Raw genomic sequence first — 25,054 nt, forward strand, 5'->3', positions numbered from 1 at the left:
TATCTCAAGAAGTAAGGAATATAATAGGTTACCACTGTCCGCCACTACCGTGGCATCCCCCACAGCAGCTTCCGCTGGCTGTTGCACCGCCTCCGCCCCAAGAGTGCCCACCTCCGCGCTGGCCCCGGCGCCGGTGGATGGTTGTGCCGATGTTCCGCCTGGAAAATACATTTCAGATTCTTAGATGACATATACACCACTCCCTAGTATTTTGTCTAGGAATTAAAAAATGTCACTATGACTACACAAACAAATGTAATCATTTGTGACTGTCTAGTCAACTCAAAACTAAAAATTGCACTTTTTTTCAGGGAAGGGTGTTGCTTGTCTTGCTACAGTTTTTGGCACAACTGATGAATGCTTGCTTTCTAACATGCACCGTTTTTCTCATAACAGACAGAAGCTTCCCTTCTAAGAACAAGAGCAACATCAGATCATCATCACTAGGACGGAGTCAGCAACGATTCAGCACCACAAAGAAGATTTGAAGTTCCAACCAGGTGAGGGCTCGCCCACAATTAATGTGTGAAATCACTAAGCACTTTTCCATTTTCAATCCACCGTTTATGTTGTATGATGAACTTGATTTTAATAAATGTTTTTACTTTTAATAAAGCTTTAAAACTTACATAGACTCTGTGGTTTTTAGTCATGAGTGAGTGAGTGAAAGGGTTTGCAATTTGCAAGCATGAGTCCGTGGCTCTGACAGTTCTGGACTCTGACTCCGTAGTCTTATGTCCTGGGTTGGATAATCATCATTGGGGATCAATCATCGATGATTTAGGGAGCTAAATGATTCTGTCACACCAGCTAGTCAGTAAGGAGATGGAGGGGGTTCAAATTCTGTTATGACTGAGGTATGTGGAAAGTCTAACTGCGCCTATTATAATTGATAAACAATGCACTATTTAGTGTCCATAGTTCTGTTTGTGCAGAATTGTCCCTGCACCAATAGTAGTATGGATTGTCCTCCTATCCAATCAAAAAGTAAACTAGTATCTTATTCTTTCTTGGTGGTCATTGACAGTTTCTTGTTGGGAATTGTCAAAACATAAACGTTTAGAAGACTTCAAAAGACATTATGGACAACCCAGAGGACTGCACTCAGTGCATAGAGCTATTGATGAATACAATGGGAGTTTCGTTTAACACCTTTTGCCAACTGTGCAAGCTTAGTTAGCTACACAGACAGACTAATAATAATAATCTAGTAGTACCACAGGGAGTCATAGTAGAGGCAGGATAAGAATTTAGAAACAGTCTACAAGACGATGTAGGAAAAATCGAATGAGGAACGTTAGTAAAAAATAGATACTCTAAAAGGTAGGGAAGTATAATTATTAATATTAACATGAAAACTTACTGGGGCCAGCAGAGGAGCCCTCGCCGGACCGATCCTGGACTTCCTGGTCCTCGTCTGCCGGCGCCGCTTCCTCCTCCTCCTCCTCTGTCCTCTTGCCCCTGGGGGGAGCTGATGTACAACATGAAAGAAAGACCCAAACATGGATGATTGTTGTCAACCAAATCAAACATTTCAAAAGAACAATAACAAATTATTTCGGGGAAATAGCAAATAGACAACAATTGCACTACATTTATTGACCTATCTGGTGTGGTCTACTAGGATATTAGTATTGCTGGATTCGCGGACCGTCGACTTGGAAAGTTATGTAACTCACTAAACCAACTACAAAAAGGTTCGACTAGGACTGGCAGGTAGCACTCCGCAGCACGCGAAGTGACAGACAAAGTCCATCGTGATTGCAGACCAGTGAGAACACTAAAAAGTAAGTTTCCTACTACATAACCAGTCATTAAAATACTCAAACTATCAATCCACCACCACTCTTATTAGTGGCAGGTGTACAAAGGAAGGACTGGACTTGAGTCTCTAGGGGCAGATTTACAAGTCCCTTGCGGATCTTTTGCTCCGTCGTTGCATGACATTTGTGACGCAGCGGCAGCGCAAAAGAGGCGCCATGGTGCTGGGTACATTAACAACGTGACGCATCTGGGAGATGCATCACGTTGTAAAGCCCTGCGCCATTAGAGGGTGTTCCGGCGCAAGGGAGGGCGTTCCTGCGCAGGAACGCATCTTAAAAGTGGCTGAGTGAAATCTACAAGATTTCACTCAGTCACTTTTAGGCCAATGCTGCGTCACTCTAAACCCTGTGGCTGCTTGAAGCAGACGTACGGCTTGACGCAGCATTGGGGAGATAGGGCACCCAAGAGCATTGCTGGAGCTGCGTCGTGGTTGCAACGCAACTCCAGCAATGGGCTGACTTTAGGGCACAGATGCGTGACGCTTCTGTGTCGTTTTTGCCCAATGGTGCGCCGCATTGTAAATGCGGCGCACCATGGCTGGTGGAGGCGTGGCGCACAATTACTGGCGCATCCCTGCTAATTTGCAGGGATGCACCAGTAATTGTAAATCTGCCCCTTGGTGTGTAGCATTACGCAGTTCTGTAAAGTACACTCATACATAATTACTCAGGCCAATGAAATGAACACAAAAAATCGAAAACAAATAAGCATAGTAGCACCGCCACTGAGCAGGAGAGCAGTGCACCTGAAATGCAATCACAGAACATTTTGAAACAAATCGGCAGCATTATTGCTCTTCGGAAACAAACAAAAATTTTCAATATGATAACACATAGAGCAGGAGAAAACAGAGTAGTGATTAAATAGCTACTACTACTCACCAAGCCCGGGGATCTCGATGCCTAGCAGGTCGAGCAGGTCGCGTTCACGGTCCAGGAGGTCGGACCACCGGTGCGTGGCCTAGTTGTAGGTGTGCCGGACCTGAGAGTGTTGATACATGGCCCGGCACACCTGCCAGCGATCCTGCCGCCTGCCGCGATGGTCTTGGGGAGGCAGCGCTGGACATAAAAAACCAGTGCGGCCACCTCCTCCGCGCTAAAGATCTCCCGGACTGTGACGCTCTCCCCCCGCAATCGCCCGCATGGGAGCCGGGTACAGGGTGCGGGACCCTTCCCCTTCTCCTTCCCGGCTCCCTTTGCCATGGTCCTGTACAGCAGAAAGACAAAAAAAGGAAAGAATAGGGAAAAAGTAAAGTAACATTTTCTTTTTAAAAAGTAGCTTTAAAAGTAACGAAAAGTTGAAAAAAACACAAAATGTAGATCTAAAAAAAAAAGAGGGATAGTGTGGCTCACTGGTTAGAGGCGGCAGACCCGAGAGCAGAAGTCGGCCCGGGACCAGGGTTCGATTCCCGCCGCGGCAGGGTCGTGGACCTTGGTCAGCGGACTCAATAATTCTCGCTTCGGTGCTTACTCTAATCAGGGGTCCCACTCGGCAACTCTGGGCATTAGCTTGCCTAATCTCCACAACGGCCCCACCAATTCCGGGGATGCCTGGCTCCACCTTGGGGACTCCCAGCAGGGACCATCCCACAGGGAAAGCCAGGACGGGTTCCCCAGAGTTATACAGCGCCGGGACGCCCCGTTGCTGGGGCAGCTGTGCGCTTTACAAGTATACTACATTTACATTTACATTTACATATAGAGTAGAAAAGATTTAAAAAAAGTCCAAAGAAACAAAGGATTGCACAGATGAATGGAGTATTAGAAAGCATGCACAGAACCATAGCAATGAATGAAAAACAAGATGGCCGCGCCCATTGAGGACCGCGTGGGAAAGTTCGCGCGACATTTCCCTTGCGAGCACGCGAAAACGCCCGCAAACACGTAATCGCGTGCCACATACGACGCAAGCATGCAACTAGCGCCCGGAAACGGAAACACGTCACGCAAACAAGATGGCCGCGCCCATACATGACCGCATGGGCAACCTCAGGGTCGGTGCGCTGCAAGCGGTCCGCGAATAAGCAAAAAACCGCGCGAACACACAAAATAAAAGAGATCTGCAAATTCACACGAATTCACGGATTGCAAGTTCGATTTCGCACGAATTCGCGCCCCGCGAATCTCGCGAAATGGCAGAAAAATTTATTTTGGAAAACTGAAAGCACTTAGCAGGTGGTGCAAAAGTTCAAGCTAATTTGTAACCATTCCTTGTAGTGCTTCCTGAGGGGCCCCTCCAGAGTTCAGTTGCCTACTTCCTACTATTCTCTGACCCTCAAAGCAGGGTCAGAGAATCGTTACAAGTATGGCACAATGCTCCTGTAAAAAAAATTAAACTGCAACAGGAAGCACTTACAGCTAAGGAAGCAGGTGCCAGACTTGAAGCTCAAATTCAGTGACACATTAACCAGCCCCAAATTAATTCATCTCAGTTGAGGCTGGGAAGGTGTGCTTTCCCCACCATAATCTACAGTGGTGAACAAGAGGGTGGTAGTGGTGAACCAGAGGGTGACAGTGGTGAACCAGAGGGTGCTGTGATGAACCAGAGGGTGGCAGTGGTGAGTGCTGAACCAGAGGGTGGCATGGGTTAACCAGAGGGTGGCAGTGGTGAACCAGAGGGTGCTGTGATAAACCAGAGGGTGAGGGTGGCAGTGATGAACCAGAGGGTGGCAGTGATGAACCAGAGGGTGGCAGTGGTGAACCAGAGGGTGGCAGTGGTGAACCAGAGGGTGCTGTGATGAACCAGAGGGTGGCAGTGATGAACCAGAGGGGGACAGTGATGATCAGTGGTGAGTGCTGAACAAGAGGGTGGCAGCAGGGGTGAACCAGAGGGTGGCAGTGGTGAGTGCTGAACCTGAGGGTGGCAGGGGTGAACCAGAGGGTGGCAGTGGTGATCCAGAGGGTGCTGTGATGAACCAGAGGGTGGCAGTGATGAACCAGAGGGTGGCAGTGGTGAACCAGAGGGTGGCAGTGATGAACCAGAGGGTGGAACTGGTGAACCAGAGGGTGCTGTGATGAACCAGAGGGTGGCAGTGATGAACCAGAGGGTGACAGTGATGATCCATAGGGTGGCAGTGGCAAACCAGAGGGTGGCAGTGATGAACCAGAGAGTGACAGTGGTGAACCAGAGGGTGCTGTGATGAACCAGAGGGTGGCAGTGGTGAGTGCTGAACCAGAGGGTGGCAGCTGCGGTGAACCAGAGGGTGCTGTGATGAACCAGAGGGTGGCAGTGGTGAGTGCTGAACCTGAGGGTGGCAGGGGTGAACCAGAGGGTGGCAGTGGTGAACCAGAGGATGCTGTGATGAACCAGAGAGTGGCAGTGGTGAACCAGAGGGTGCTGTGATGAACCAGAGGGTGGCAGTAATGAACCAGAGGGTGGCAGTAATGAACCAGAGGGTGGCAGTGATGATCCTGAGGGTGGCAGTGGCGAACCAGAGGGTGGCAGTAATGAACCAGAGGGTGGCAGTGATGAACCAGAGGGTGGCAGTGGTGAACCAGAGAGTGCTGTGCCCATACACGACCGCATGGGTAACTTCGCCATGCAAGCGGCTCGCGAACACGCGAAAAGCCCCGCGAACACGCAAAAAGCCCCACGAACACGCAAAAAAACAAAGATTCGCAAATTATGCGGATCACGAATTCGCTTTCGTACGATTTCGCGGACCGCAATTTCGCAGATTTTGCCCATACTTAGGTGCCATCCTGTCTCTTCAAACAGGACCCGTCGACCCAGAGCTGGCCGTCAGTGTCTGATAAGGCAGTGTCTGTGAGATCAACCCTGCTTTTAGTGTCCGCTTCAGTTTGTAAAATGCAGTCATGTAAGGGCAGGTCATCCTCCCCAGAAGGTTGTGGCAACAGAGTGGCAGGGTTAAGGGTAGTGCATCATTTGATAGTAATGTAGGAAGAGAGGAGGGTCAACTCATATCCAGTAAGTCGGTCACTAGTGAGGCGTTGAGTGCGTGTTCTGTTAAGTAGAATGTTGACAGAGTGGGGAACGAACAGTACAAGGTCGTGGCCCAAGACTATCCCTTCTCATTGCCAAATGGAAACAGCGGCAGCTGCCACAGCGCGCACACAAGGTGGTAAACCACATGCGACTGGGTCAAGGATGGCAGAGAAAAAGACACAGGGTTTTTTCGAGAGCCCAAGCGTCTGGCAAAGGACGGAAGAGGCACAACCACCCTGATCGTGACAAGAAAAAAAAAAGGTTTCGTGTAATCAGGGATTCCTAAAACAGGGGCGGAGCACAGGGCTTGAATGAGGGTGTAAAAAATCGTGGTATGCTCGTCTGTCCACGGGAGAGGGTAGGGAGTATCATTTGAGAGAAGAGAAAGGAGGGGTTTGATGAGCTGGGAAAAGGCAGGGATCTATTGTCTGCAAAAAGAAGTGAGACCCACCAAAGCCCGGACATCCTTCTGTGTGCGTGGTATAGGGGAAGTGCGCAAAGTGTGTATTCTGTCAGGTGTCAAGGATCGCCCCTCCTTAGACAGCAGGTGGCCCAAATAGGTCACCTGCGGTCTACAACATTGAAGTTTGGAACGGGAGACCTTGTGGCCCTTGAGGGCCAAGAAATGTAGCAGGGTCAAAGTGGCAGACGTACAGAGAGGCATAGAATCCTCGGCCAGAAGGAGATCATCTACATACTGAAAAAGGGCCACACCAGGGGGAAAACTGTGCTCATCTTGTTCTTTCTTGAGGGCCTGACTGTATATGCTAGGGCTCTCGGTGTAACCTTTAGGAGCCCGACAGAATTGATACGATCTATTCCGGACAGTAAATCCGAAAAGGTAACGTGAGTCTTGATGGATGGAGATAGAAAATAAAGCATTTTTCAAGTCAATGACCGTAAACACACAGGCTGTTGGTGGGATCATAGTCAGTATGGTGGTAATGTCTCAGACCACTGGGTATGGGGGAACGACTATTTTGTTAATTTCTCGAAGGTCAATAACAAATCGATAGATCTTTTCTCCCATTGCACTCTTTTTAAGGACAGGAAGGATAGAGCTATTACAGATGTTGCTAGAGGAGAGCTGAACCACTCCGACTGCAATCAGGTCATTTATGATGTTCAATAGTGCTTGTTCTCCTTCATGAGATATTTTATATTGTGGAGGCGAGGTAAGGGAGCGTTTTGACGGACAGTGATGTGACCGGTTCAATGTTCATGGTGCCAACATCAGTGTCGCTTTGAGACCAAAGGGAGGACGGGAGGCTGGAAAGGTCAATGGAGTCTTAGATGGTGACGGGCAGTTGATTAGTACCCGTTGTATTGTCAAAAAGAATCACTCGAACATTATCAGGGGAACAACGAATAGTGGCCCTAAAATGTTTCAGAAGGTCAATATACCTAGAAGATTGTCGGGGCAGGCAGGGGACAAGAGAAATGAAGATTCAGTGGTGTCTCCCCCAGGGTGAATGTAGTTGGAAGTGATAAAGCGTTAAGTGAGGGCTTACCATCGAACCGGTCGATGTTATTCTTTTGCCAGAAGGGGCAGCCCGATGGACCAAATTACCCGCCAGGGCGCTCCTAGAGGCCCCGGTGTTAACTAGGAAAGTCGCCAGGGTGCCCGCCAAGTAGGCGGATACGTAGGGACTCCGAGGATCTACAGGTCTAGAACCCCTCCCTTGACAGCCCTATGAAAAGAATCGGTCCGTGGTCTCTGAGAAGTCAGATGTGAAATCTTGAACATTCTGTTGCCTATTATCAAAAGTATTAGCAGAGCGGGGCTGGAACGGTTGTGCTGGGCGATTCTGGGGGCCCCTGTAATTGTCTCTGGGAATTGTTTTTCCTGAATGGATATTGTCTGCCAGCACAGGGCACTCATTTTTGTAGTGGCCGGGCTTTTTACAATAATTGCAGTTATCTCCATACTGCTGACGAGTTTGTTGGGGAGGCGGTGTAGGGCCAGGGTCAGGTCTGCGCGCATGGGGCGGGGCGCGGGTATTGGTGTATCGCGCGTCTGCCGCTTGGCTGAGAAGAACAGATTCCTTAAGCTCCTGTCTGCGCTTTTTCTTATTTTCTTCGACCTTGTCCTTAAGGGTTTCGTAATACTGGGCTGTCAATAAAATAGTCTGGGGGGTTGCTGCCTGCCAGGTACTTTCGCTAGCCTGGAGTTTATTCTGAATAGTCGGCAAAAGGTTGTCAACAGATGTTTGAACTAACAAGTGTCGACCTGTCTCAGATGTTATGTCTTGGCCGCTGTAATCAGAGAAAGCTTTATGTAACCAAGAGAAAAAAACGGCTACAGTCTCGTCACTCTTTTGTTTGCAGGATGTCAACATGTGCCAATCAACCTTGCATTCAGGGGCAATTGTTTGCAGTTTAGTCAATAATTTGTTTGGTAATTCTAAAACCAATGCGTGTGGTTTTTCCCCTGGCTTACGCTCAGTGTCGGGGGGGCGCATGTTAGCCCATGAATCTCCTAGGTTTAGGGCATCGTCAGTGTGTCTAATTGAGTGCCATATCTCAGGGGATACTACACTGCCAAATATCTGTAGGGCGTCTTGTAGCGTTAAGTCGTAGGTGTCCAGTATCTGTCGCATCTCTTTATAAAATCCTGCTGGATTCGTACAGAGGTCAGGGATCCCTGACTTCAGGGTCATGACCTCAGCACGAGTCCAAGGGGTATATACCCAGTTATACAGTAATTTTTCGCGGGCATTAGCTTCATCAGTCCCCGTGCCGTCCCCCCTGGCCGGAACATAGATAGGGGCAGCTTTGCGTACAGGCTTGCTGGTGCTGCTTAACAACCCTTCTTTTGTGTCTTCAGAGCCGTCCGACTCGTGGCCAGGATGAGAATCCTATTCTAAAAGGTGTAGATGGTCGATACAGTACGTACACAGGGTTTCTAGTTCAACTGTGGTGGAGGATGTAGGAAGGTGGATATCTGACTATGGTTACCCCCAACTTTTTGCCTAGTGTTTTGCTGGTTTTTGACTTAGTTGGCCTGGGATCCTGCTATTCAGGACCCCAGGCTTCCTGCTCTCGCTGTTAAAATGGACTCCATGTACCCTAGGTACATATCTAATTGGATACTGAGTCACCTTATCAGTCCCTGTACAGTGTACCTTAGGTACCCAGGGCTTAGGTGTACCCAGGGCCTACCAGGGGCTGCAGCATGTATTATGCCACCCCTGGCTGGCCATCCAAAACTGACACAACTGGCTGCATGACAGCTGGGGCAAGGTGGTGTAATCACCCTTTGCTATAGATATAGTTACCTATATCTAAACCTAAAATGGACACATATATTCCTATCAGTCACTCCTATGGAAGGCCTTATCAATCCTGAAGGCAGAGTGCTTGGAATTATGTGAGAAGGTGCTCTGGCATGAGCTGAGCCCGTTTGCAGCTTGCGGAACCAAGTCCTAATAGCTGTTCCATGATAACGCTATACCATATACTCTTAAGTGCATTATAATCCACGCGATTAAATGCTAACTCTGGTATAACATTATCAAAACATGTCGAGTAAGGTGTCATGCGAATTGGAATACTGCCCCCTCGCCAATTCTGGCGCCGGGGGTAGCATTCCACCCTTCTAGAGGGACACAACATGTATGTAACTGAGAACCCCGGTTAAAGTTAACTCGAGCCTTGGCATCACAAAATGGATGCTGCCACCACAGACACAAGTCTGACCTCCTGCTGCTGGGAGTCCTTCCAGCGAGGGCGGCTTGGACAAAGGGTTTCCTGCCTTTGGTAGATGCTAGCACCACCCCAGACAGGATTTTGTGTATTGGGTAGGGTAGGCTTGAAAGGAATGAGACATGCCTGGGGCACACAAGGTGCCCTGTGCATACACCGGTTCAAACCAGTTGCTGGGGCACTCCAGCCCCAGCTCTGGAAACCGGACAAAGGATAGGGGGTGTAGCCACTCCCCTTCCTGGTCCCACCCAGGGGAGGGACCTAGTCAGTAGTGCAGCCCCCTTTAGCGGGATAAAGGTAGGAGCTGGTCCCATTCCAAGTTAGATTAATCCTGAACTACTCTACAAGAAGAAACTCTGAACTTCGACGTTCTGCTCCACAGAAGACTGAAGAAATCTCCCTTGTGGACAAGAAGTGTCCACCCTGCACAAGCAGGCACCATCAAGCGTCCAGCGGCTTCACTTTGTCGTCTTCCCTCGAGGATCCAGACTTCAGAGCCCAACAAGACCCGGATTCCCAGACCTCTCCGACCTCAACTCACATCTGCAGCAAAGCTGAGACCCGTGGGTGCGACGAGACACGTGGGACCGGCCATCTTGGAAGAAACTGCACTTCGCTTCCAGCACGACTCCCGAGGTAAACTCTACCAAGTGCTTTGGGGAATGAGAAGCCCCAACCCCGAGCAGCCCCTGCACCGAAGATCAGCTCTCCAGCTTCCACGAGATCTGCGTGGGGCCCTTCTGCTTGTGTGCTGCTCGACACGTTGTCTGGTCACTTGCCGGCTGGCTAGTGACCTCCTAGACGACGAACCTTTGAATCTTTGCTGCTGGTCTGGTTGCTCCAGACTGGCCTTTGCTCCCTTCCAAAAGAGGGGCACCTCAGACTCTCCTAGTCCGCGCCAGACGCTTTTCCTTCTCACAGCGTGGGTTGCCTTTGCCAAGGCCTGTTGACGCTGATTCTGGATCCAACACCGCCGACAGCGAGAGCCTGCGTGGGACAGCTCGTGCCTCCATCCTGGTTGTCGACGACACCTCCTGGTCCACGTGGCTGCAGAGTCAAGCGTCCACTCTTCACCTGATCACGACGACGACATCTGGTTCCTTCCTGGTTCCACTCCAGTCACTGGCTAGTGACTGTGAACATTGTCCCCTCTGCTTTCAGGTCCTCTTCTTCACCAATCCACCCTTGGATTGCACCGGACATCTTCCTCCTGGTCGCCTGCAGCATCTTTTCTTTCAGGCTCCATTGACTCCAACGCGAGAACCCTACGCACTTTGACACCTATGCACCCGCGGCCCGTGGGTGAGGTAACAAGAGCATTTCGGTGCTCAAGGGTAGTTTAACTGTCCTAGTGTCCAGTTCCACAGTCGTTTTAGTCCTACCTAGTCAGGATTGTCCGTACTCACCTTTAACTTGAACTGTACTGTCCATAGACGCTGTTACGCATCTCGCGGGTGAGTTCACACTCTGCACACGCGTTCCGTGGGCCTCCTATTACTTACCTAGAGTTAGTGTAGCGTGGTCCCATCGATCCTACAGCCTCTGGACAGCTCCATTCCTTCTATCGACTCTCACATTCCACTTACTTAGTATGTGGTTTGTCGTGCCCCTAGGGCACCATTGTAATTTTGTGCAACTTATCGTATTTTTCCTAAGAGATTGTCATGTGCTTAGCCCTCTGACCTCATAAAGAGTTCAGAGGTGTTTGTTATTAATAAATATATTGTTTATTTTCATAACAACCTGTGTGGTGTCCTTTCATCTGTTATGCAAGGGGTTATATTGTGGTAAAACAGCTGGCTTCACATGCCAAAAGAGTTTAGCCTAAGACTGCTTTGTCCATGCTACCATTAGGATAGCTGGTCTATAAGGTTGACTTAAAACCAACCACCATAAGGGTTGTTTGGACTGATACAAGGTGATCACTAGAACTAGTGAGCATCAAATATCAGGCCAACTTCTCACAGAGGAACCCTGGGTCGATTTAGTGAAAAGGGTCTGAAGGCGCTGCCTACTAAGGTCGGGTCTTTCCTTTTCCAGTCGGGCTAATGTGTGGTAGGCAACCTGTTGAAAAAGATGGTGGCAGAGGTGCATGGGTTGTTTACCTAAAGCCTTAATTAGGGCCGCTCTGGTAAAACCTGGCACAGTCAATGTTTGGGCTTTTAGGTCTAGACGGGTTTTTTCGGTGGACGTTAGACAGGGCAGTCTGCCTTCGGTAGAAAAACTAGGTAACGCATGGGTGGTTTGGATATCGTTCAGTGTGGGGGCCGAAGCCTGGGCTGGTGCCGCTGCAAATGGGTCAGGGATTGGAGGTGGAGGAGGTGGAAATGCTTGGAAGTCGATGTCTAGATCGGGGGTGGGTAATAAGGGCATCATTGGATAGGGAGGTGGTGGATTAGGTCGGGAAAGGAGAAGCTCATCATCTAGATAGTCATGGGGGTCTTTCTGAGGAAGGACAAGATACTGGCCCGTCATTTCTAGATGACGTTGTTGGCCACCTCGTTCTACATTTGTTTTGTGGGCCTGGAGGTGAAGTTCATGTGTTTTTTCAGAGTAGGTAGTGTTTTTAAGGCCTTTTCTTTCCCTAGCTTCCTCCCTCTTTTTTCTCTGCTGTATTTCTTTTTTCCAGAGACTGAAAACCTCCCACATGGAAGCGCGAGGATGATGTTTGTCTAATTTACGCTCAAGGGCTTAGAGTTTAGCTGGCTCAAAAGAGCCCCAATCAGGCTACTGCAGTTCCTTTTCCTTTTTTGTGTAACGGTGCCATAGGGAATTGAACATTACCGCTGTCAGGCCATATTTTACATACATTTCTTTAGAAGGGGTACCTTTCGGAGGAGACGGCTGACTTTCTGCCAAGGCATAGAGGTCGGGTCGACAGCAACAGCAACAGCAACAAAACATCCTAAATGTACTGAAAGCGGGCATTTTGAAGACAGAAAATCAACAGCGAAATATCGCACCTTTATACTTCTATGTACAATTTAGTACTGATTCTATGTACCCACCTTCGGTCTTTGCAAAGAATGAATATACCGAACTACTGACTACTGATAACAGAAATATGGGTGTTGAAATTTCGACCGTACCAGATAAATCGTGTCCATCCTCACACAGAGATCTGCCTCTGTTTAACAGGAATCTAGAAACCAGAACTTGTGACTCCAGTCAGGGTCAGCATCAAAGGGCCCAGGAGTAGGAGGAGGAACAGCGTCGGAAGTCAGTCGAGCTATGCAGATCAGGGTCTTCAAATTCACATAGGTGCACTCCCTTCGGGATTCCACTCGCTGGCCCCCTGAAGCCTCCCGGGCTGGACACGGACCTCTGATGGAGTCCCTGTTCAAGGCGCCAAGTGTAGAACTGGGTTCCAAAGGGACACCCAGCGGTGGAGGGCTTCACAAAAAATCTACAGGTCACAGGAGTTTCTCTTACCAAAGAAGGGAGGCAGACTCTAGCATGAGGAGGGAAACAAGATATTTTAATATACAGAGTATAACTCGAGTTATCGGACCCAGAGTCACCTAGGCGAGTCTACGGAGGCTGTCTGCTTCTCCAGGGCATGCAGCAGTCTTTATAGGATGTGGAGTTCTCCTTATCAGGTTTGAGGCGTCCCTGTGTCTTGGGCTGTGGTGGGCCGAGGCTGCAAGGCAGATGACTCAGGGGCTTCTGACATTGTCCAGAAAATGCAATCAACCGGGGGTGGTCTCTCAAGGCTGTAAGGCAGATGAATCAGGAGCCTCTGAAATGTCCAGATAATGCAATCAGCTGGAGGTTGTTTCTTATGACGCACATGGAGCCACAGATCGATTGTCCGCACATGTTGTTCTAGTCAACAGAGAGGGATGAGGGAAGATAAGGTGGGTGCGTGCAGCTCGTCTTCGTGATCTCGTCAACAGAGGGGGATGAGGGAAGATAAGGTGGGTGTGTGCAGCTTGTCTTCGTGTGCAGGGGCCCACCTCAGGCAAGGGAGGGAGAGAGTTGACGTGGCAAGGCTTCAGGGGTGAAAATTACAGCACAACAGTTGGACATAGGACTCTGGGCGCCTTACCGCAGCTCACAGTGCTGAGGTGCAGGTCCTCTCTCCTAACAATATGGTTGCCATAGGCCTCTGCTACTGCGGAGTGGCCACTTTCCTATCTAAGCGCTAGTAGTTGGGATCAGGCTGGGACATAATGTCACTGTAACCCTGAGCGTCCCGCCTCTTGTCACCAGAGAATCCACCACAGAGTCCCCAGAGCCTTCTAGAATCTTCCAACCCCCCAGGCTGGCGCCAGAACTTGCCGCCTTTTTGTATGGTCACCTGACCTAGGGGTATAAAGGTAAGAGAGGGAAAACCTGACAGTCAGTTGGAGCAATACTGGACCTGGCGACCCTCCGCCGGAGTATAGGCTGTTGGGCTAGGGGGAGGCTTCACTACTGGGGCTGCCTGACCTTAGGCCGGCTGCCACAAGATAGCTGAGTGATTCTGCCAGTCTGCTGACCTTACCCAGTGTGAGGGGAACTAGGGATGCCAAGTACAGTGTGCCTGCTCAAGACTACCATCCTTCATCTTACTACTACCAACTCCCTCTGCAACTAAACCCTGCAACCAACTCTTGTAAATCCTTCCTGTCATCCGCATTCAACGCCAGGTCCGAGAAGCGCTGAGAACCCCAAGGTAAGCGCTGTGTCACCCAAGCACTATACTTCAAGAACTTGCCCCCTCCTGCTAGCACTGTGCTAATTAAGCACTATACTGAAAGAACGTGCCACCTGCTGCTAGCGCTGGGCCCACTAAGTGTTGACCTTCAGTAACTGGCCCCCTTCTGTGAGCGCTGTGCTGGGGCGCTGCTGATGTGTGCCCCGGAACTGCTCGTGCCCTTCATACCGAGCGCGGTGCTGGCGCGACCATGCTGTGCCCCCTCCATGCTGACATAAGGAGCGCGGTCTGCTCAAGATCCCCGCCGCTGCCCGGGTACCTGTGAGTAGCACTGTGCCTGAGAAGCTCTGTATGCCCCCGATCACCACCGCAGTCCGGCGTGGCAAAAGAGGAAGTGAGCTACGGCCGTTATTGCCACCACCGCCCAGGCATTGAGGAGGAGGACGGCTGCATGATCCTGACAGCCGCGGTCGGTAGGGGAGTACCTGCCGGGGCGGTGACATGGGGAGGAGGAGGGGCAGGGTGGGGGTTAGTAATGTATGGATAATGGAGGTTTGCAGGTAAGTAAACATTTGAATAAATCAAACGAATTGCCCCTCCTCCTCCCCACGTCACCGCCCCGGCAGGTACTCCCCTACCGACCGCGGCTGGACCCTGAATCCCGCTGCGGCCCCCAGAGTAAAGGGAGGGGCACCGCGGTGTCTGCAAGGGCCGCGCTAGGCCCAAAAAGCACGAGAGGAGCATTGCCAGGTGACCGGGGCGCTGTCCGCGTCATCGGCCGCGCTCCCATTGGTTTATGTGGGCACGTTGACCGAGGAGCCGGCCTGGGGCCTTGCAGAGAGCCGCACTGAGGGAAGCGGCGCCCTGACTGGCCCGGACCGGGCCTTCCAAGCAGTGAGCACGGGTTGAGAGTCCGCCTCCCCCACATCAAGACCCGAAGCCAGTAGAGGGCTGATTGGGGATGAGGCAGCCTGCATCGGTAGGGCCAGTCCGGCTAAGAGGGCTGCCTCCCCCTACCCAGGACAGAGCAGTGAGTGCGGGAGAGTTGGGGCCTACACCTACGTGGAGGTCCCACCGCGAATGTATCAAGGGATCCCGGGGGCCTGAACCAACACCCCCAGACGCACGTGGCCACTGTCTGGGGACTGCCCGTGCCATAGGAATCCAACCTGCATTGCCTCTTTCCCCGGGCATTGAAACCTGCCATGAATGTTCTACTGCCTTAGAACTGTTACCTGCATGATCTACTTGACTAGACCTGGTTCTCATGTTAAACATATATGGTGCAGGAGACAGGCTGCTTATATTGATTCCACATGCATAAGAAATATTACCAGTCTTGAATCCGCGCATATGAAATGTTGCCTTTATTAAATGTGTACATAAGAAATGTTGCTTATGTTGATCGCCTACCTGCCTCAGAGCGTTCCTCATGCTACATATTTAAATGAGCTGTGTTACATGCACTGCATAGGAAATGTTACCTGTATTGCCCTGAGGTTACCAGAAACCCTCTAACCTGTTTACTGGAGAATCCTATATTATCTGCTCTAACAAGAAATAGATAAAGATACTTGTTTTGTAAATGCACTTGAAGTGGAGTCTATTAACTGCGTGTGCTTTACTGCGTTAGTGTGAATGTGTGCTGCACAACTTCTTCACACAAAGCTTCCGGAGTGTCTTCCCGCCTCGCGCCAAGCTACCCCGACGGAGTCGGTGGTCCCTGGGACCTTCCGGGTCTAACAGTGCACCAGAAAGAGATGTGTAGTCCCAAAAACATCCAATGTGTGTATTTCGAATATGATGTTTATTCTTTTCTTTCTTTATCCAATTTCATCAACATCCAGCCAACACGTTTCATTCCAACTACTTTTAGAATTTCGTCAGGGCTTAACATGATAGAGCATTTACACATCTGTTAGATATACATCAAATTAATATAGTTTCATCCAAATCATAATACATAGTGGTTCGTAGTAAGCTTTATCATCATATCCAGAAATGCAGTGATCAGACTGTATTATTCTCTGGTAGATACCTTGAGATACCTTGATGAGTATCCCTTCTTCCATGTCAGATTGCAACAGTGGGTGTCCCTTCCTGCACATGAACAATCGCCCCTAAAGCGCAGGCATCCTGGCAACATGGTGCAAGGGTGCCTTTTCTAGCAACAGTGCAAGGCGAAACACAGGGGCGCGCCATATTTTTGTAAATAAGATGCATCCCTGCATTTGAAAAATGGAGCGTGGCATTGCCAAATTTGCGTAACACCACGGTCCGGCATTTTCTTGTGAATATGCCCACTTGACTTTCCTTTCCTAATTTTCGATAAGAGCATGAGGGTGTCAGCTTTCACATTGCCACTAGTGCTGCTTTTAGATGCTGAGGCAAATTTGAGTAATATGGAGAAAAGATGCTACGTGCATGAACAGTTTTCAAAAGAGCAGAAAGACAAGAAAATGACGGGTTGAACCCTATGTAGTTGAAGTTAATGTAGGCGTAACTGCTGTTTTAGTATCCCAGGTGGCACCAGGTCACCAACTGGAAGATGGACCCAGCTTAGGTAGAATGCCCTTCTTCATGTTGCTGCCACTCAAGCAGAAAATCTTTTGCCTTGCAGATCTCCTGGCAGTTGCCTCTGTGTGAGGCTGGTGAAGTTCCCTGACAAAGCTTTTCCTAATGAAAACTTTCTAACATATCGAATTCCTCGATGGCTGCTTTTTCAGGACGTGCACCCTTTCCCATTTCCCACTCCCTTTCTTGATAGTCTCCAATTCGTAGCCCCTTCACTTTCTCCCACTTTTAGACGTTAGCCAAAAAGAAAAGAATAAGAGATACAGTTTATCCACCCGAGACATTTCTCATATCTCACACTACTACTTGGAGTACCGCAAATGATATGCTCCATCATCTTTATTAACCATGTATTAATCTGTGAGCAAATGTATGGCCATACACATGCACATACACAGAAGTCACAATTTATATCATTAAAGAATAACCTTTTGTTTGATGTATAGTTATGTCAACTCTTAAATTGTAACTAGGCCTCTGAGGCCTGAAGTCTTTATTGCCGATTTAAGCTGTTTTTTTAATTTGTACTTTCGTTCTTTTCCTTCTTCTAACAGGAACATGATGACCCCGAGTTGCTAAAGAAGTGGTTTATTGCGTTTATAATAGAGCAGCTATTAATTGACATTTGTTATGATTACATCATGTGCAGAGAGCGAGAAAAGCCTCCTGTACTAAGAAAACTGGACTATTACTATCTTGAAGAATGTGCAGCTGTGAGATGCCTTGTTTAGCGATTTGAAAACAGGAATCCTACTTGTTTCCAGAAGACGCCATAATCTGATTGGCTCCCATTTATGGGGATTATGTGGGAAAGCGCTTTGAACAAATTGTTTTATTTTATTTTACCTGTGTATCTTAGTTTAGTTGGAGCAGATTCTATCCTGGAAGTTAGAGTCTTGAAAGATTTTTTGGCCTTTCCAGCCAGAACCCTTACTTGGTTCATTGCATGCTGACACCTTATGTTTGAAAATAGAAATAATTGCCTATGCCTCCAAATTACTTGAAGTACATACTTACTTCCGGTACGAGTAAACCACAGCTTGTTAGTTTACACAAAACATTTTATGTTTTTCAATTGAATACTCAGTTCACAAAAAGAGAAAGTCACAATAAACAGAACTCAGATCACTATCGACCTCATGTCTGAGCCATATAAACATTCAAAAGAAATTAATACAAATGTGCAATGAACCAAACATGTGGTAAACAATTACGAAAACAATGACTTGTTCACAAATACAAACATCACATTAAATACATGGACCAAAGAAACTTTTTACATTTGTGAAGCTAGGGCTCTTACAAATATTTAGAAACCCAGGGAGAAAGTAGAAAACATCCTTTGAAACAGTTGTTACACTCCCAGAACCTGAATAGGAACTAATCAAAATAAATTTCAGGAACAGAAACAGTTTCTACAATAAATGGCAAATAAGAAAAAGCGACTGCCGACGCGTTTCGAATCCTGATTCACAACTTGCAGAATTCTCATCAGGGCAGATTGGATCTAGTCCATGGGCACTATTTAAAATAAAACAAAAACAAAATTTTACTATCTAGCGGGTCCTCTAGCCATTAGTCTCTGGACAGTGCGGTAACAAGACAGTTTGTACCTTGTATGATTCCTGCCCACAGTCAATTCTGGATTAGAAGAACTGTCGTCTGTGCTTGGTGGCCTACACTGCAACAGAGTAATGGAATGAATGAGTGTTGGCCAGGTGCACAGGAAGGGAAAGCTTGGGAGCCATTGTTACTCAATTACCTGAGTTTTTGTGGAAGCTGGGCCACATCTTCGCCACTTGTGGTGAAGTTCCTTTATTTTCTGAAAAGTAGGCGGTAGAGTGCGACTTAGTACACTGCTTATTCGCCGTCTCTGCGCTCATATTTTAAGGTGGTCCCCCAGATATTGAATATTGGTGAAGAACATTCGCAACATAGAAGTAACATTACGGAAACTTTGCCGGGTGCAGAGACCATGTCAGATAGAGGGCAGGCTCTGTCCCCTGTGATAGAGGGCATAGAGTTGGCCTCTATTAATTCCTCAGAACTACAGCCTCCATCCGTTAATTCTGACCTCTCTCGCATAACAGGACTAGAAGAGGCTTCATCTGCTGCGCCCGATGTAGAGAATCTGATGACTGAAAGCACCGCAGATCTTGCTATACAAAACCTTGATCTGTCAAGGGAAGTAGGTGAAGCAGTACCTCCCTCTCTATCACTAGTAGCTAGTGCTCTTACCAGCGATGTTATTAGTATTGATCCAGCCAATATGGAAGACAATTTTGAGGCTGGCATATTTTCTGAACCATCTGAACCACCTATAATTGTTCAAGAATCAAGTGGTGTGGCAGAGCCATCCTCATCCTTAGAACCTATTTCTAAGGCCTCAATACAATCAATGTTCACAGCTCTATCAGCGGAGATTAAGCAAGGCTTCGCTGAATCTGTCTCTAATCAGAGAGAGATAAGGAGTTTCTGCGAGTCTCTTGACGAAAGGATAGGCACCTTGTCACTGAGAACCCAAGCTTTGGAGGAAACTGTGGGCCAAATAACGATGAGGGCCGAGGGCGCCACGGAAGATATTACCAGATTGAAAAGAGATGATCAAGCTCTGTCGGATAGAATGGAAACATTAGAGAACAATGCGAGGCGTAATAATGTACGCATTTTGAATGTTCCAGAAGGAAGTGAAAGTACAGACATCAAGAGTTTTATAATCACTTTATTAAAGGAAACCTTAAATCTTTCCCAGTCTACTGAGGAGCTAGCAATCGACATACAGCGCATACACCGGGATCCTTTCAGACTCAACCCACAGCGGTCTAAACCCAGGAAAATTCTGGTAAACTTTCATACCTACTCTTTGAAGGAGCATATTCTAAATCAAGCGCTTAGGCTGAAATCACAAACATATAAAGGCTTTAACTTTCAGATTCGTTCAGATCTGTCCCGGTTTACTTTAGACAAACAGTGGGAGCTAGGCCGGAGGATGGATGCCTTTCGCAAATTTGGCGCTACGGTACAGATGGGCTTTCCTGCATCGCTCAAGATAATGTTGGATAACAAAATGTACAACATTAGATCAGTGCAGGCCGCCGACGATCTTCTACTATCTTTTGGTAATAGGAAACAGAGGGAGTAAACATTTTGAGGAGCTGAAATCGCATAATAATAGCACCAACAGTTCTAGCACCAACAGTTCTGAATGCCTGTGCGCAAAAAAGTCTTGTTAAAAACCGGAATGGTACTAAACACTGAATTACCAAAAAAAAAAAAACGGGATTAGGGTAAAAAGGTGAAAAAGGAAAAAAAAAGATGTATCTAAAAAAAAAAAAATATAACAAATAAAAATAAAAATGTAAAAAAAAAAAAAACACAAACAAAAGTAACTCACTAAAAATTCACACAAGAATAGCATTTGCCCATAAGATGTGTAGAATATCCAATGGCGAGTTCACACTAAATATAGTAGAGGCACACAGGGTCGAGACGGGGAAGAGCTAGGGGCACTACTTCCGGAAACTTTTCCGGGTGGTGAGTACAGGGTTTTCCCAGGGGGGGAGGGTGGGGCACGGGGGGGGGGTGGGGCATAAGCACACTTTCATAGAAGAGCTCCATTCTTTGTGTTTAATTAAGTGTGTGGATACAAGGTTTTATACTCATCTCATCTTAGATAACATGAATCTATACAAGCAGTCATACACTTCACTAGTCCTACAGTCTGTTTTACCAAGCAACGTAAAACCACAACATAATGAGTAAACTCAAATTATTATCCTGGAATGTTAATGGTCTCCGCACCAAGCCCCGAGCGAATAAAATTATGCAATACCTTCGTGATACGGATGCGGGGATCATTATCCTCCAGGAGACACACCTAACAGAAAGTGAGATACACGAGTTGGTCCAAAGGAATAGATGGATAGAATCCTCCATTTCTACAACACAAGGTTCTAACACACGGGGGGTTTCGATCTTTTTCAAAAAATCAGTAAGGTTTAAGATAAAACAACAAAAAGTGGATTCTGGAGGGCGTTGGGTCATTGTAGCAGTTGAGTTAGGAGGAAGGAAGGTAACATTAGTGGGCTACTATGGTCCAAATATCGATGACCCCTCTGTACTGAAAACTCTTTTCAATCACTTGCTAAATTTCCCTGACCCGGTGATTATAGCTGGGGATTTTAACATCACTTTAAATCCACTTTTAGATAAATCCCCTAACAGCAGACAAAAAACCACCTCTAAATCTAGATCGTGCTTATTAGGCCTAATGAACCAGTACGATTTTATCGACATTTGGCGGTTTAGGGAAGGTCTGAGGCAGGTTTTCTCATTCAGGAACTCTAAATATAGACACAAATCAAGAATTGATTTTATTCTCGCTAGTAGAGTTCTGGCTGATAATATTACCTCAATACATTATAATCCAATGCATCTCTCTGACCACTCCGCAATTGTGATAGAATTAAATTTGGACATGTCACCTCCAACAAGAATGTGGTCCTTTGATAGGTCTCTACTCACAACAACAGAGGATATCGAATTTCTACAGTCTGAAACTTGCCATTTCTTTAACATTAATGAAGGTACAACCCCAATAGGAAATCTATGGGATGCATATAAATGTACATTGAGAGGTCTTATTAAAAACAAAGTGGCCTATAGAAGAAGACAATATGCAGAGGAAGTAACCGTTATCGAAAACAATATTTTATTAGTACAAGCCGATATAGACAATACAGGTGTAATTGACAACGATAACGATAACAGCCTCGCCGGAAAACACGCTGAGTTGGACAGACTAAAGCATTCACTATCAGCAGTTCTAGAGAAACGTGTCCTTCAGAGATGGGAGGCAAGTAAGCTTTCGCATTTCCAATATGGGGAGGGAGCAGGGAAACTACTCGCCTGGAAAATTAAATCTGACCGGGTTCGCAACAACATCTCGTCTGTTACATCCCCGGAGGGCACCTTTTCGAGAGATGATGAAATCAGAGCAGTTTTTAGAAATTTCTTTCAATCCATCTATACGGACGACCTAAATGTTACCCAGAATGACATCACAAGTTGGCTAGAAGGTATCTCTCTACCATCTCTAACACCAGAACAGAGCCACTCTTTGGATGAGGAGATAACTATCACAGAGGTAGAAGAGGCAATAAAGAAAGCAAAGGGAGGAAAGGCTACTGGCACTGATGGCCTGCCAAGCGAAATATATAAAAAACTTATCACTCAGGTCTCTCCAATCCTAGTCATTCTTTTTAATCAAATTCTAAGATACGGCAAAATGCCACCTGAATCATGGGACAATGCCTCCATAACTCTTATTCTGAAGCCCGGCAAACCCCCTACAGACTGCGGTTCATATCGGCCTATTTCTATATTAAACGCCGACTATAAAATCTTTGCCACCATATTGGCAAAACGGTTAGGTCGGGTGGCGCCAGATATTATCGCACATAACCAAAAAGGGTTTATAAAGGGGAGACAGCTTTGTGAGCTTACGTATGAATTATTAGGCTCTATAGACATCGCCATAAAGGAGGTCATCCCTTTGGATGTCCTCACGTTGGATGCAACCAAGGCCTTCGACAGGGTGAATTGGTTGTACCTGTCGGAGGCCTTGAGGAAGTTCAATGTGGGGGACAGATTTCGGAGAACGTTGAATCTGTTATATAGGTGCCCATCTGCCTCACTTTTGATAAACGGGGGTTTGACCGAGACCTTCAGGGTCACTAGGGGAACTAGGCAGGGTTGTCCCCTGTCACCCCTTCTTTTCGATGTATATATCGAACCCTTTGCCCAATCTTTAAGAGACAGCATACTCATTAAACCTTTTATTTTTGGTGGTTGGAACAAAAAGGTGGCACTTTACGCGGACGACATTATGATTTTTACAACGAACTATGATGAGGCATACCCGGAAATAATTGACCAGGCTCTGAAATTTGGTAAAGTCTCTGGGTATGAGATTAATGCCCAAAAGACAGAATCAATGTCCTGGAATAGTAACTCAAGTGGCAACAATGGGACATCCAAAACCCAATTTCGGTATCTGGGGATCAATATAGTTAAAGACATTAATTTGATAGCTTCACTTAACTTCAATAAAATAGCCGCAGAGTGCCGGAAACATATGAGAGACTGGTCACATCTTCCTCTCACTGTTTTGGGAAAGGTTAACCTAGTGAAGATGAGTATTTTACCTAAAGTTTCTTTTCTGTTTAACTCTATTCCACTTTTTTTTGATTCAAAATTGATTGCAAAGCTACAGAGCGCGATTACCAGCTTTATCTGGAATAGTAAGAGCCCAAGAATTTCGTGGAAAAAAATCAGGCGACGGAGGGAGAAGGGAGGGTTAGCTGGCCCAGATCTCCAAATTTACGCATGGGCGTTTCAGCTCACGCACACCCGTATGCTACTTAAAACCCCTACATTAATAGGGCTGGGCCTTCTTTTTTCTACGTTACTTGAATGTGAAGGAGTAGACCAATCAGCTTTTTTGTTCAAATTTGGTGACCCCAAATTTTTCAAAAAAATAAAACTGAAAGTTCTACAAGGGATTGCATCTACTTGGTATAAAGTGAGGCAAGCAACAAATGTTGGATACTACTCTGGGAGGGCTCCCATATGGGATCTACCCATCCCCCCCTCATGGACAACAGATGCCCTTATTAACCCGCTAATAGAGGCGGGCATAAATAAATGGGATGACCTGTTTATGGATGGGACATTACTTCCATGGGACTACCTAATAAACAGAGTAGGCACAAGATTTTCGAGATTTAAATATATTCAGATCTCTAGCTGGTTACAGTCATACAAAGAGCAGCCAGCACGGATTAGTAAGCTGCCTATAGGTGGCAACAGCGACTTGGTAACTTGCCTCTTGGACAGCCCAGCCGTAAAAAAAGAAATTTCATGTTGGTATAACAAAATAATTGATGAAATAGATGCCAACTTTCTCCTACCAACGTCATTATGGGCTGAACTTATGCCAGGTGTAGATGTTGAAGAACTTTGGACAGCTTCTTGCTCAATGCTCTGGGACTTAGTTAAACCTGCATGGCTTCGTAGAAACCATCTATTTACTATACATAGGGCATATTATTCCCCTCAGAGGTTGACTAAGTTTTCTTTAACAGGCCCAGTCTTATGTCCAAGATGCGGGTTAATCGCAGCATCAGATACCCATATGTTTTATGAATGCCCAAACCTATCCGGTTATTGGGAAGCCATTGGTAATAAGCTTTCTCAACTTCTGGGTGAACATATCTCCATAGACCTTGCTTTTGTTATATTTGGTCTCAAGAGTAAAATCCGCAATGCCGCAACTAATCTAATATTCTACTCCATTCTAGCGGCGCGTAGAGAGATATGTAGGCATTGGAAAGACGCTCAACCACCTACAGAGCATGAATGGCGAGCCTCACTTCTTCAAATTTCCAAACTCGATCTTGCCAGAGTAGGAAACCCCAATAGGAGAGCCTTTTGGGCTTTGCTAGGATAGCAGTGATAAACTTGGGTTTTTTTTTTTTTTTTTTTTTTTTTTTTTTTTTTTTTCCCCCCAAGTCCTATGATTAACACGTACATTGCTTATCCTTGCTGCCATGACTAACAGTCTCGGAGCTATGGGGGTCTCGATAACTTGGACACTATCTCCTGAGGCACATCCCTAAGCAAAAATCATGTTTGGCTGCTGTGATTGGTGCTGTGGGGAACTGGTCTTCTTCCCTCCCGAATGAACTTTCTCCTACCAGCTATAAGCTGAGATAGCACCGCACGCGACCATTCTTTCTTTGCTCTGTGGCGGTCCTTTGGTTTTGATAGATTGGAGCTATGCACGTAAATGAGGACAAAAAAAAAAAAAGATATTTCTTGACGTAATCCCAGGTTTACTAACATTAGTAAATCTGGGATTGCACCAAAATCCATGGGTGGATGCTTGGGAACACCCATGTTCCCCCTATAGAACGCCTTCCCAACGCAGAGTAACGCAAGGCTATAGTTTGCCCTACCTTGCATTAATCAGGATTTACTAAGCCCCGCAAGGGTGTGCACTGGCATGGACTGGAACTCTGCCACTGGTTTCATGGGGAAGTATTCTGCACCATCCTATCATGTCTGGCACAGTATAGCAGCTGTACTCTCCTCAAGCATGAATGTAAACATATAAACAGTGCAAGCAATAGGGATAATCTGTCTAGAGTAAAGATGCACCCTAATATGATGGCTGCCCACTATCATCAAAAGTATAAACAACAAAACATTCTTAACGAAGGAGGCACCCCAAATAACATTTTCAAGTGCAGGTTCTTTGCATACCAAATTTCAAATGAATGTATTATTCATATACAGAAACAGTAT

This window comes from Lissotriton helveticus, chromosome 3_1, assembly GCF_964261635.1.
Source record: "Lissotriton helveticus chromosome 3_1, aLisHel1.1, whole genome shotgun sequence".
Taxonomy (NCBI): Eukaryota; Metazoa; Chordata; class Amphibia; order Caudata; family Salamandridae; genus Lissotriton; species Lissotriton helveticus.